The sequence below is a fragment of the Talpa occidentalis genome, unplaced genomic scaffold, assembly GCF_014898055.3.
Source record: "Talpa occidentalis isolate TD23 unplaced genomic scaffold, MPIMG_talOcc4v2.1 talOcc4.4, whole genome shotgun sequence".
In the NCBI taxonomy this organism is placed as follows: domain Eukaryota; kingdom Metazoa; phylum Chordata; class Mammalia; order Eulipotyphla; family Talpidae; genus Talpa; species Talpa occidentalis.
The window spans coordinates 43,721,420-43,735,043 of NW_023604295.1; the positions used below are offsets into that span (position 1 = coordinate 43,721,420).

The 13,624-nt window shown below is 41.9% G+C and overlaps 1 protein-coding gene across 5 annotated transcripts in view; it reads left to right on the plus strand.

Moving 5' to 3' along the window:
* The window catches only part of MYLK (myosin light chain kinase), a 232,225-nt gene that overhangs the window by 90,304 nt on the left and 128,297 nt on the right, over positions 1 to 13,624 (plus strand). The gene's annotated exons all lie outside the window — the stretch shown is intronic.

Genomic DNA, 13,624 nt, shown 5'->3' on the forward strand with positions numbered 1-13,624 from the left:
TCTGCAGTCCTGAATGCATGCCTGATGGCGGGCACCTGGAGTAGGGTGTGGGCATAGGTAGATGGGATTCACCTGGGCTGAGAGACTGGGCTTATAAGGGTAGCGTCACGGGGACACCAGCAGAACCATGGGAAGAGAAGCAGAGCGGAGAGCAGAGAAGCAGAGAGAACAAGAGCCAAATAGAGTGAAAGAGAAGTAGAGACCACCAGAGAACGCCGGAGAGCCCAGAAAGAGTGAAGACTTGCTGTGGGCTGGGAGGCTAGCAGGCTGGGGCTAGCAGGCCTGCTAGCCTTCCAGCCCCCTGGCACCCTTTGGTAGCCGTGTATCTAGTAAATCCCAATAAAAGCCTGAAAAACCACCAAGGGCTCCAGGATTCTCTTCTCCTTACCCCATCTACTCAGATCATAGAAAACCTGCACTGTGCCCATTCCTGCCCCCCTACAATCACATTATACATATTAAATGACTAATTTTGTAAATTGCCCTTTTACTTAATATTGAATGAACATATTCTCATATGCCTCAAGATTTTAATTTTGAATATTTGTATGGTATTTTGTTGTACCATAGTGACCTTAAATAGACTAGATATAGAACATTTGGATTTCTAACATTTCATCTTTTAAATAACTTTAACATATCCACCATGATGGACATCTTTGGTAATTTTTTAAAAAATATTTATTTATGCATACAAGAGCTGGGGTACAGAACAGAGATGCAGGGGAGTGAGAGGATTCACCAGAGACAGTGGGGAACAGAACAGGCAGATTGACTGAAACACACTGCTGAGGGGAGCAGCGGGCGAGACAGGAGAGGTCTGCTTCACCATGTGGGTTTCTCCCTGGCCAACTGGGGATCGAACTCGTGGGGATCAAACTCGTGCTGCAGAGGCTGCAGATTACTTAATAGTGCGGTACTTAACCCCTTGCACCACCAGGGAGGCCCATCTTTGGTAATTCTTAAGACAAATAGTAGACTTGGTGGCTATTACCAAATTGTTAAGATAGCCTTGTAAAATCAGCATTACTACTATGCTGATTTTAAAGGTAATAAAAATGAATTCAAATTATTGCTGTCACGTCAGTAATGCTTAAGAATTTCATTTTCCCATACTCTCATAAGCACTAGTTATCACTTCTTAAATTAACTGCCAGCTCTGAATTAATGAAATATGTCACTTTTTATTTTATATATGCTTGATTAAACTGAACATTTTTGTGTGTTTGGTTGACTCATAAACTTCTTGTGCATACCTTTGCTTTTTGCTTTATGTGTTCTTTTTCTTTAGTTATATACATTTATATATTAAGAACATCCACCTTTGTTTTCTGTATGTGATTCAAACATTTTTAGCTTGCTTACCTTTTAATTTTGGTCATAATTTTACTTTAGTACAGAATTTTAAATTTAATTGCTCACATATCTTTTATGATTTCTACCATTGATGTCATCCTTGTAATCTCTAATATTATATCTGTAGTTCTTCTACCTTTTATTTTTTTACTTTGAACACTAATCAGAATGGATGTTTTGTGTATAATGTGAGGTAGGGATCCTAAATATGATTTTTTTTCAAATTATCTTTATTTACTGAGTAATTCACTCTTTCCCCATTCACTTGAAGCCACCTTATCATATACTAAAGTCTTCTGTATAGAGTGTTTTACAATTTGATTTTCTGCACTGTTTATTAATCAACATGTATATATTCCTGTATAAGAATAAAATTTTTTAAAATTATTTATATATATATTTATATCACTGTTCATTTTTTTTACAATGTTTGATTTCTTTTCTCAGGTGTAGTCCCCAGAGAATTTCCACTACCAGTTCACCCATGCACCATCACCATAGTCCCTTGTGCTCTTTCCACACTTGTTTTAATCCCTCTCCCTCTCCCTCCTCTGCAGAATGTCTCTGCAGATTTATAGTTGTCTTTTTATTTTTGTTGTGTTGTGTTGTGTTTTTTGTTATTATTTTTTCCCTTGATCCCTTGCTTGGTTCTGCTATATTCCTCCTATGAGTAAAACCATGCGATATTTTTCTTTTTCTTCTGGCTTATTTCACTGGGCATAATCCCTTCTAGCTCCATCCATGTTGTTGTGAATGACATTAGTTTATCTTGATTGCTGAATAATAGTCCATTGTATATATATACTACATCTTCTTGATCCAGTCATCTATTTTGGGGCATTTGGATTGATTCCAAGTCTTATCTATTATAAATAGTGCTGCAATAAATATAGGGGTACAGGTATTCCTATGAATTAATTTTTTTGTGTCCTGTGGGTGGATCCCTAGGAATGGAATTGCTGGGTCATATGGTAGCTCCATTTTTAGTAGTCTGAGGAACCTCCAAACAGCTTTCCATAGTGGTTGGACCAGTATGCATTCCCACCAGCAGTATAAGAGAGTTCCTTTTTCACCACATCCTCGCCATCATTTGTTGTTGCTAGTTTTTTTTAATATGTACCATTCTTACTGGTGTAAGGTGGTATCTCATTGTAGTTTTAATTTGCATTTCCCTGATTATGAAGGTTGTTGAACAAGAATAAAAATGTTTTAATTATTGTAGCTTTTTAAACATTCTGTATATAAAGTACAATCCCACTAATTACTTTAAATCCAAGAACAAAGTATTACTCTTTATTTATTTAAGCTTTTTATATGTTGTTTAAAAAGTTTTGAAACTTTTATGATATGGCACCTTTGTACTCTTAAGTATATTCTTATGTGAAGTATATTCTGAGAAGAATCTTAATTTTTGAGTAGTTTATAACTGGGTAAAGCCAAATATTAGAGGTTCATTCTTAATTTTAATGATTTTGTTATTATCAAAAACAGTAAAAATTAATGAACTAAGCATTCAACACACAAAATCAAAGAATGGAACAAATTGAAGGACAGAAGAAGCAAGTTATTTATATAAAAGTAGAAATGATTTTATTACAAAGTAGAAAATTGGTATAGTACATTTAATGACTAGTCTTCGAAATAGGTAATAGGGAAACCCAACATGGCCAATCATGGAAAATATGTGCATAAAATTTACAAATGGGACTTTAACCACTGATGTAGAGTGGAAAAAATATTTTCATGTTCAACTCTGTTAATATATGTAAAAATCTTGAAAGAAATAGATTTTTTTCTGGGAAAATAAGAAGTGTCGAAATTGACTGGAAGAAATTGAAAGCCAAAAAAAAAAATAAAATAAATAGTGGAAGAAGCTGGAAAGATTGAAGCAGTATGTCTTTCAAAATGTACTGGATTCAGATAGTTTTGTGGGTGAGTTCAGTAAGCCCTTCAAGGAACAAATCACTCCAAGCTCTGCATTTGTAGCAGAAATGTTATTTATAGTGTAAATGGAATATTTCCATGCATTCACGTCTATCAATATTAAATTCTTAGAAAACTGGGATTTGGGTTGGAAGGCATCTTAGAGGGCATGAAGACTTTCCTTGACAACATCCCAGCCAGATGTTCCTCCAGTCTCCTTATGAACATTTCTGGCATGGTGATCTACCACGTCACTTGTTCCCTTTCGTTGTTCAAACATTGTTATCCTTCCTCAGATGGAACCTAAGGCTGCATCCCTAGATTTTGGGCCCATTTATCCCTGTTCTGTCTTCTGAAGCTGCACATAGTGTTTTATACAAGAACTCTTCATGCATTTGAAGATACAAATGGCTTCCTTTTAGTGTGTTTTATTCCAGCTACATAGGCCTACTTTTATCAACTAGTCTTTATGTTCTTTCAATAAAGGAACACCTCCTAAGATATTTATTGGGTTGGCCTCCCTGGTGGCGCAAGGGGTTAAGATGCAAACTATGAAGCTATCCTCAGCTACTGCAGCACAAGTTCAATCCCCGGCCAGGGAGATACACACATGGTGCAGCAGACCTCTTCTGTCACACCCGCTGCTCCCTTCAGCAGTGAATTTCAGTCAGTCCCCCACTCTCTCTCTCTGGTGAATCCCCTCACCCCTCATACCTATGGTCTGTACCCCAGTTCTTGTACGCATAAATAAATAAATATTTTTTAAAAAAGATATTTATTGGTGCCTATGAGGTGCCAGCTGGGCAGTAGGCTGTGTCATCACCTCACAGGTCCTGCGTCCCTTCATCAGTGTCCTGTTAATGTGTGGTGCCAGGACATGAGTCACACTGCTGATGGTGCTCAGGCAGACCGGGCCTTCCCTCTTCTTGTTTGAATAATACACTCTTATTAGTACAGCTTGAGATCCAGTAATGGCTGGAAGACTCTCATCCAGCAGCCTTTACACATGAGTTGCCTCTAACCCTAATTTTGATGTTTTTAGGACCTTCACAAGACTTGTTCTCTCTGAAATTTCTTTACATTCTGGCCTTTGTTCTATTAGAATGCTCACTCCTTTAGCCAACATGTTATGCCCCCAATATTAGATGCCAATTTTAATTCTCATGAGCAACTTTGCAGCCCTCATTCTCAGACAGTTGATCTTGGAACTGCAAGGGTCCACTTAGACTTTTTCGTAAACAGATGACATATCTGTTTTCATAAACAGATGACATATCTGCTTTCAGTATCAATACAGTGCAGGCCTGTAAATGTATTTGCTCTTCCTTATGATTTTCTTAAAAACATTGTCTTTTCGGTAACTTACCTTATTTTAGGAATGCAGTATGTGATACATAAAGATAGTATATAAATCAGCTATTTATGTTATCAGTAAGGCTTCTGGACAATCACAGGCTATGAGCTAAGTTCTGAAGGAATGCAGATTTTGACTGCATGGATGGTTGTCCCTAACCCTTAGTTCAAGGATCAACTCTATTTAATAAAGATATTGATACAAAGGAGAATATGGAATCCTCAGATCTATCAGAGTGACTGTGTCATTAATTTAAAAATACTTATTGTGCCAAACTTTGAGTTAGTGATTCACTGAATGCCACGCCATTAGGGTTCTTTCCACAGGTAGTTACAGTCTTGCCTGTGAATCAGGCAAGAGGAAACCTGCATACAGATGAATTATGAATTTTGATGAGACCCACTGCAGGGAGAACACAGCCATGAAAGCACACCAGTGTGACTTATTTTGGGAAATTGAAAAAGGTGGCTCTGAAATGACATGGGCAGGGACATAAAGATTGGAGAAGAGAGACGTCAGCCAACTATCCACTCGAGGGTGGATTTAGCAGCCACACTGGATTTGGAGAGAACGTCACAAAAATGAAATGTCTAGTTCCCCTCCTTCAGTAACTCACAGTCTTATGGGGAGTTGAGCCAAATCTGCCTGAAATAAACAAAAGCCTAACGTGGTTACTGCTATAGGTGTTGTCACCACCGATTGTTGCAAGCCGTTCTGATTTAAAATATTCTCTTTTTTTTCCAGTAAAGTCATCCAAATAGCCTTGGCGTTCTAGTATTTTGATGTTGAAACTTTTATAGCACCAACTCCTTCTTGCACCTGGAGACTGCCCATAAATCTCTTGTCAGATAACATGTCCTGATTTTTTTTTTAAAGGAAAATAGGGCCACTATGCTTGCTGTAGGGTGGAAAGAAATGTAAAAGGTTTTGTAACAGTGATTACTTGCCCCAGATTTACTGGGTCAGGCCTGATTTTAAACAGTTTGCACTGTGATCTAATAAATGTCTGCTAGTTTTTAAAATGTGGTCACTTTAGATAATAAGAGTATAAATGCTGAAAGTTGAGAGGTGGGAGAGGTTAGAGGATAATTTCAGAGACAGTCTAGTGGGGGTGAGTGGACCTGGAGGAGTGGACAAAGAAGAAGTGTGTAGCTTTCTGAATTGCTCCCCCACTTAGTTCCACTAGCCGCACGCCTTTCTAAGGTTTTGATCTTGTTCATCTAACAGTGTATGCTGAGTTCTTAAAAAGGACACATCCTGGGCCTCCCTGGTGGTTCAGGGGGTTAAGGCTCAGCACTATAAAGCTATCAGTAGCAACTGCAGCAGCAGTTTGATCCCCAGCCAGGGAGCTAACCCACATGGCACAGCAGACCTCTCCTGTCTCTCCCGCTGCTCCTCTCAGCAGTGTATTTCAGTCAGTCCACCTGTTCTACTCCCCACTCGGTTTCTGGTAAATGTTCTCACCCCTCTGCCCCTGCATCTCTGCATACCCCAGCTCTTGGATGCATAAATAAATAAATCTTTAAAAAACAAAAGGACACATCCTGCAGAAAAAGACAAACAGAATGAAGTTATTTCCTTTTGCAGCAGGAAGATAAGTGAGAATTGGTTGTGTCAGCATTTAACTTGGTTTTAGAATATTGTTTTCAGTTTAATAAAGAACAGCCACCTACTTGGAGATGGAGCTCTGTCCCCAGTACCCAGTCTACAGGTTTATTTACAGAACTCTCTGGCCTTGTGACTAGGGGACTGGAGCAGCAGTAGCCTGAGCCCTGAGTGGTGTTGGGGTCTTTGCCTTAGACAAAGCCTGAGAGAGTCATATGGCCAGGGTTCCCTGAGTACATGGGTCTTCCTCTTAGATCACCCAGTTGGGCAGTGAGAGCTGAGATTCTGCTCTGCTACAGCCTGCATTCGGGGCTTATACTTGCACTTTCCTGGTGATCCTGTCGGAGGTAACAATCGGTGCAAAAGAGACTGAGCGCCCAGGTAGCACTGTTTTTTTCCACTTTTCCCTGTCCAGCAAAAAGGGAAGGGGACGAATGCCCACTTGGTAAGGGGGTTCCAGGCTCTGGACCCAGCTGCAAGACTCTTAAAACAGAAAGCAGCTTTGGAAGAAACTCTGCTTTCAGGCTTGTATCCTGCTACTGAAGTGAAGGGCTCCAGGGCCCAGCATGCCTGTTCCTTCTGGGCTGCACATTCTCCTGACTCCCCTCAACTTCTGGGGCAAGAGTCCCAACGTGCTCAGACTGTGGCAGCCACCTGTGTTGGTGAAGTGGCTGCTTTGGGAAGCTGTGCTTAGGGACAGCCAGTGATACCAGTGTTCCCAGAGTGTAGGGGCTCCCTACAAATGTGTGTAGTGGTGGAAGGAGTCTCAGCTTTTCCAGGTTCCTGTGGACTCTCTAGGAATATATGAGGTTTATAGATCCTTCCAGTACCCAACCTGACACTGAACTCCTTTTAACAGCACAGAGTATGATCCAGGCCATTTCTCAGGAGCCTTCCAGGCCTCTCCCAACAGCCTGCTCTCCTGAAGACAGCACACAGGGACCCTGCCTGCCTCCACCTGCTGACACTCCGTGGGACCACCCTCCTAGCCCCCTGGCCCATTCTTACCTTGTCCCCAGTCCTCAGACCTGGCTCTTATGATCATCAACTTGCTCAGTTCAATAAAGGCCTTTCTTAGGGTGACCCTGGCACCTGCCAGTACATCCACTCATTCTTAACAGCTGCTTTGGCTGCACCTGGGATTCCCTGAGCTGGGTGGTCTGAGCAGCTACCCACACTGAGTCCGAGGCCAGATCTGCCTTCCAGCTCCTCATCCCAGGTGCCAGCAATGAGAGCTTTTACCTAAGAGTGGCACTTACATAATTTCTTAATTTTCTGTGACTAGAAAAGGAGAGCAGATGCCCAGCCTTTTGCAGATTACCCATTTACCTTCCTCCTTTCATTACGGATATTCTAGGAGGTGGGGAGAGGGCTGTTTGGGCTGCAAAGTGTGAAATACAGGAAACCTCTGAACACAGGACCCCCTACTCCCACCCTCTCCCCCCAACCCCAGCTTCTCTTGAAGCATTTTGGGAAGTAACTTGGTCCTGAATTCTCCTTCACCAGCAGGGAATTGGTCAGGGAAACAAGCAACTCTGCCCACCCCCCCCCCCCAGTACCCAGCTTTGGGAGTGGGGAGGCAGCTGAGACTTCTAGGCAGGGCCTGCAGCTACCATTTATGGATCTGGCCTCCCCTGGGGATGGAGATGCTCAGTGCCAGCTCAGCTGGGCCCCAGCCTCCATGGATTCCTGAGGATCGCATAGTTGAAAGGGACATTGGCAGGAGCAGGGGAAAGGAAAGTTTGAGTTTTGTTTTTTGCTAAATAACTGGGCAGCTTTTCCCTCCATTTTTCCAGATGCTTCTTCAGAAGAGAAATTTCAATTTCTTGGACTAAATCTGCTTTAAATCTACATTTTGAACTAGGTCTCAAACCCATTTGGCATTCTCCTGCCCCAAACATACCACCAATAAACACCCAGAGAAGCACCACACACATATGCTTGTTCACAATGGGATCTTATTTGAGGGTCATTCACATTTGTTTCTTCTCTCTTTCATGTGTCCCATGGGGCTGGTCCTAAAATTCCTGAACAATAGTTTGTGGGAGAGTCGCACTGTCTGGAACTAAATTGGCAGGAGTGATTAATCATGCAGATGTGTCTGAGGTGGGCTGCTTTGGTTACACTGGGATTGTCTAGCGAGAAGCAAAGGGAGCCCCAGGACTCCTCCCAAGCTGCATTTGCCCCGCCCTAATCTAGAATCGTCCCAGGTTGACGAGTGACCTTCACAGCACATCTATCCCATCTCTGGGTCCCTGAGGGAATGCTGTAAGGTTGGCAGAGCTACTGGGAACTATCCCTCCTCCAGTTAAACTTGAAAGGCTGGTTCCTTTAAACCCCCAGCTCTCCCAGTCAACCTCTACCTGGCCCCCTCAGGGCAGAATGATGTATGGGGGGGTGGCCCCAGGGTTCCTGCTCTCCCCTCCTAACCCACAGGGCTCTTTACCACCCTCCCCTATTCCAATTCTTCTGCAGGCTTCTCTTCTATGGCACTAAACAGCCTACTCTGATGCATTGTGCACCCCTGCCATCCGGCACCTAGGGGAAGCCACTCCCAAGTGGAGAACCTGCTGTCTTAGTCTTTGCTCTTGTCTTAGTCTTGGCCTAGAGAAGAAGGCCAAGGCCAACGTGGCAGGAATATAATGGACAGAGGGGGAAGAAAAATAGGCATGGCCAGGGCACCTAGGGTCTGTGAGCCGCCTAATTAGATTTCATTCTTAAAGTAATGAGAAACCATTAGAAAAATTTTAAATAGAGAAGTGATTTTGATCTAATTTACATTTTTCATATTTTTATTTCTTGACTTTAACACAACATGAAGCAATTGTGCTAAAGAGTGTGGTGTTTGCCAAAAGTATAAACATATAGATAGTGAAACAAAATAAAGTTCAGTAAGTCCACATATATAGGACTCACTGATTTTGTGTGTGTGTGTGTGTATGTGTATGTGTATGTGTGTGAAACATACAAAACATAAAATTGACCACTTGAACCATTTTTAAGTTTACAGTTTAGGGCACTGAGTATATTGTTTTGTAGCTATCACCACCATCCATTTCCCAAACTTTTTTCATCTTATAAAACTGAAACTCTGTTAAACAATAACTCATTAATCAACTTCCCGTTTTCTTCTTCCCCCCAGGCCCTGCCAACCACCATTCTACATTCTGTCTCTATAAGCTTGAATATTCTAGGTACCTCAGTCATATAAGTACAGTTATATAGTATTTATCTTTTTATGTCTGTCTTTTTTCACTCAGCATGATACCTTCAAGGTCCATTCATGTTGAAACATGTGTCAAGGTTTCTTTCCTTTTTAGGGCATAATAATATTTCATTGTGTTGGGCCTCCCTGGTGGTGCAAGGGGTTAAGCGCTGCACTATGAAACAATCCACAGCCTCGGCAGCATGAGTTTGATCCTCGGCTGCCAGGGAGCAACCCACATGGCACAGCAGACCTCTCCTGACTTGCCTGCTGCTCCCCTCAGCAGTGTATTTCAGTCAGTCTGCCTGTTTTGTTCCCCACTCTACCCCAGTTCTTGTATGTATAAATAAATAAATCTTTAAAAAAAAATTCATTGTGTTTGTGTGTCACTTTTTTTTTTAACCCATTCATCTACTGGGGTTGCTTCCCTCTTTTGGCTATTGTGAATAATGCTGCTGATGGATTAATTATCTGATATGTTTGACTATTATTGAGGAGAATTTTATCATTCTCTCAAAAGGCTGGGGTTCTTAAAAACAAGGCAAACTAAAAATGTGATAGATACTAACTCCAGGAAAACTGAAAAGTTCAAGAAATTTAATTGTAATATACTATGTATCTGAGCAGAGTTAAAATGAATCAAAAGCTATATAGAAAACATAACAAAAATGGTGATATAATTTTTGGAGGATAGGGCAAGGGTTTGTGTGGGGGGAAGAATTGAGAGCTAAAACCTCACCTTCCAAAAAAGAAGTTAGGAAATAATGTCTAAAATTAAAAAAGAATAAAGTAGAAGTTGTACAAAGCTGTTGTTTGGAAGAAAATACTGGAAGAAATGGCTGAAAGAGTTAAAGATCATTGTCTCAAGGAAGTGCCTATTAGGGTTTGAGGGGATAGAGCAGGGGCCCACTTTTTGTATTTATGACTTCTGGTCAAACCCATCCATGTTTTGACCATGCACATCTATTACCTTGGTGAGACAAAACATTTTAAGAACACATGTTTGAGTGTGTTTTTAGCCTGATATGCAGATGCTGACTGCACAGGAGCAACTTTTGATTCCTTACCTGGCATGATTCTCTGTGTATATTGGGATGCCTTTGGGCAGCTGAGACCTGGGTGGACATCCTGCCAGTGGCTGATCTCTGCCACGTGTGCCAGATATTTTCCAGCAGTGTTACATAGATGCAGTCTGGCCATATTGATGCAGGCAGCATGAAGATCCTGCTGCCAAAGCCCCACGTACTTACCCCACCTCACAGAGGTCACCTGGGAGAGCCCCAGCAGAACTCGCTTAGTGGGGAGCAGGTGTGGAGTCAGAGGGACAGCTTATAGAGGTCAAAAGTTGGACACTAAGTCAAAGAGACCAAGTTTCTTTGGGTTGTTGGGACCTCAGTTTGCTTTTATTCACCTCTACTTTTAAGCACAATTGCCTCACGTTCTCAGGTAGTCCTCGCAGGACAGGACTTTGCCAGCACAACCAGGGACTGGTTTCAGCGTCTTATGGCATCTGGGCTTTGTTGTTGGAGGGGATGGGATGCATTGCCAAGTGGTCTCTCTTATTTGGGGAGTAGCCTTATACTCCCTCCCTTCTGCCAGTGAAATGGGCCTTTCATTCTCTCTCCAGGCCCAACCATGACTGTCTAGAAACTCTAGATTTATTACCCCAGATTTAGTTCCTGACAGTCACTAATGCCCTTCAAATTCCAGGGCTGCATTAGTCAGTGAAGCAGAAATTAAGAGGATGGTCTCTGTTTCAGTGGTGCATATGGTATTACAGGGTGGCATGATGGTGCAATAAAATGGAAGACTGGATATCTGTTTAAAATGTGCTTTGATGTTATATAAAAGCAAGATCACTTTTCAAATGGGGCTTACCTCTTTAAATAAAAATAACATGCCAGTTCAGTTAAAGTAGAAAGCGCTTTTCAATCAAATGTTAGGGTTTTTTAAATCTAATTAAGCATGTATTTTAAAAAAAGGGAAGGGGGTGAAGCCATCTATAGGAATTTGAGTTGTGTAATTTGGGTCCCAACAAATTCAGAAGTTTATAAGTCCTGATATTCCTTAGGGCAAAAACAGTTTCGTTCACACTGTTAACAAAGCTGGGAACTGAATGGATTCTAGGGTACCATATTATAAAGAATCAGTAACTTTGAAGAACAGAATAACAGGAAGATCTAAGCTTTTATTTTTTAACATTTTCAAGGGACAGGTTTATTAGGAAAAGGAGAAAGGAAAAGAGAGACATCTGCTTAGATACAGATAATCAGTCTTGGGAGAGCTGCATTTTTCTGAAGATCTAATCTTTAGACTAAAGCAATTGCTAGAGTTTATGTGCTGTCTCACTTGGTCATAAACTTCCCTGTGGAAATGGATACTGGTATCATCCCATCTCACAGTTGTGTAAAGTGAGGACTAGATAAATAAGTTGCCCAAAGCCTGGAAGCTGGTCGCTGCTGCAGTCAGCATTCACGCATAGGGCTGTCATATGTATACCTTCCTGAATGAGTCAGGACTCTTGTAAGTGACAGAAATCAATTCTGCCTGGGTTAAACAGAAGAGATGTATTGTCCCGGAGAACTGGGTAGATTTGGAGTCCATCCTGGCTCTGTCAGATGGTGTCTCCATTTCTTCTTTTCTTATTGTCACATAAGACATCTCTTACGGGATGTCTTATTCTGCCTGTTGGGTGGGAGTAAAATGGGGAGGGGGGATGGGAGAGGAGGGCTTTATTCAGCTTCAGGCCTACATTTTCCCAGTTTCTTGGGAATCCCTGACAGTGTCAGGGCATTAGTGACTGTTAGAGGGAAGAGCTGATTGTCCAGCTTGGACCATATGCCCGTTTTGGGGCCTCAAGCACTGTGGCCAGGAGGAAGGCAACTGACTGATATTGTCTCCATCAGACTTACTTTGCCAGGAAGAGAGGTAGAGAGCAGTTCCTCCAAGGAGGGACTTACCCTGCAAAAGGTGGACAGGAGATTCTGAGCAAATTAAAGCGAAACCAAGGCACCTGCTTCTTAACATGTCTAAGAGTTTATCTCAACAGCTCACTGGACAGTGAGCTCCTAGACCCACCTCGCCAGCTGGAAATACTAAGTCCCTGGAAGCCCCTTGTGAGAGGGAGTAAAGGCAGAAATCCAGGGGAGGTCCCATGTGAGGCAGGACCCCATAGTCATCCCAGAGGGACTCAGAGCCCAAATAGAAAGACACTTGTTTTTACTTGAAAACTACAAATCTGGAAGAATAAGGAAAGCATCAATGTGAGAAGTACCCTTAGAATTATCTCTCTTTGGTGAACTGCTTCAATGAGTTTCAGATGCTTGTTATCATTAAGAGGGAATCAGAAAGTTGCATGTGTCAATAAGCTTGATCTAGATGTAAGGAAATAGTTATTTTGGGGGAAAGATTCCAAAGGGCCTGAGGTATAACCCCAGGCTGCCAAACTCTAGCCTGCTCTGTGTTCTCAGCAAGTGAATCAAGTTCTCAGACTTGCAGATGTAGGATGTGGGGGTGTTTCTGTCTTGAGCTATGAGAAAGGGAAACCTTCCATGGAAGGTGCAACTGACTGATCACAGCACAGAGAATTTCAGCTTCAGCTCCATGTGGCTTTTGCTAAGTCAGTTTGAGGAATGGTTCTCTCTATTCTGATCTTATTTTTCATAGAACCACTTTCACTCTCACTGATTCACAAGTGGGACCAGGGCAGAGAGCTTCCAGCAGTTTAAACCTCTCACTAATTGCTGTTTTTACCTGGTATGCTCTCTTCCTAATGGATTCTGTGGGTTCGTTTAAGGCTTTGGACTGTTGGCAGTGGGATTACTCAAAGCTTTAATTAAGTGCCTGTCTGTGGGGCCACGCGCCAGTTGCTGACACAGACACAGCCCCCTGAGCTTGGCCATGCGTGCCCATGGAGCTCCGTTCACTCTTCACCCTGTAATATATCCATGATGTAAGTTTTATAGACATTTTTTTGTGGTGTAATTTGATTGGGGTTTCAGTGTTTTAATTCTCCTTTCTGTGTATCCTATCCATGTATTACTTGGATGAGCTTATACCTGGAAATGGGCGAGGATGCTTCTTCAACTCATTCCTCAACACCATTGGTTTATTTCCTATTATATTTCAGTTCTTAAATCATCAGCCCTGTACACATCATTTATCACAGGAGAACGTATTTT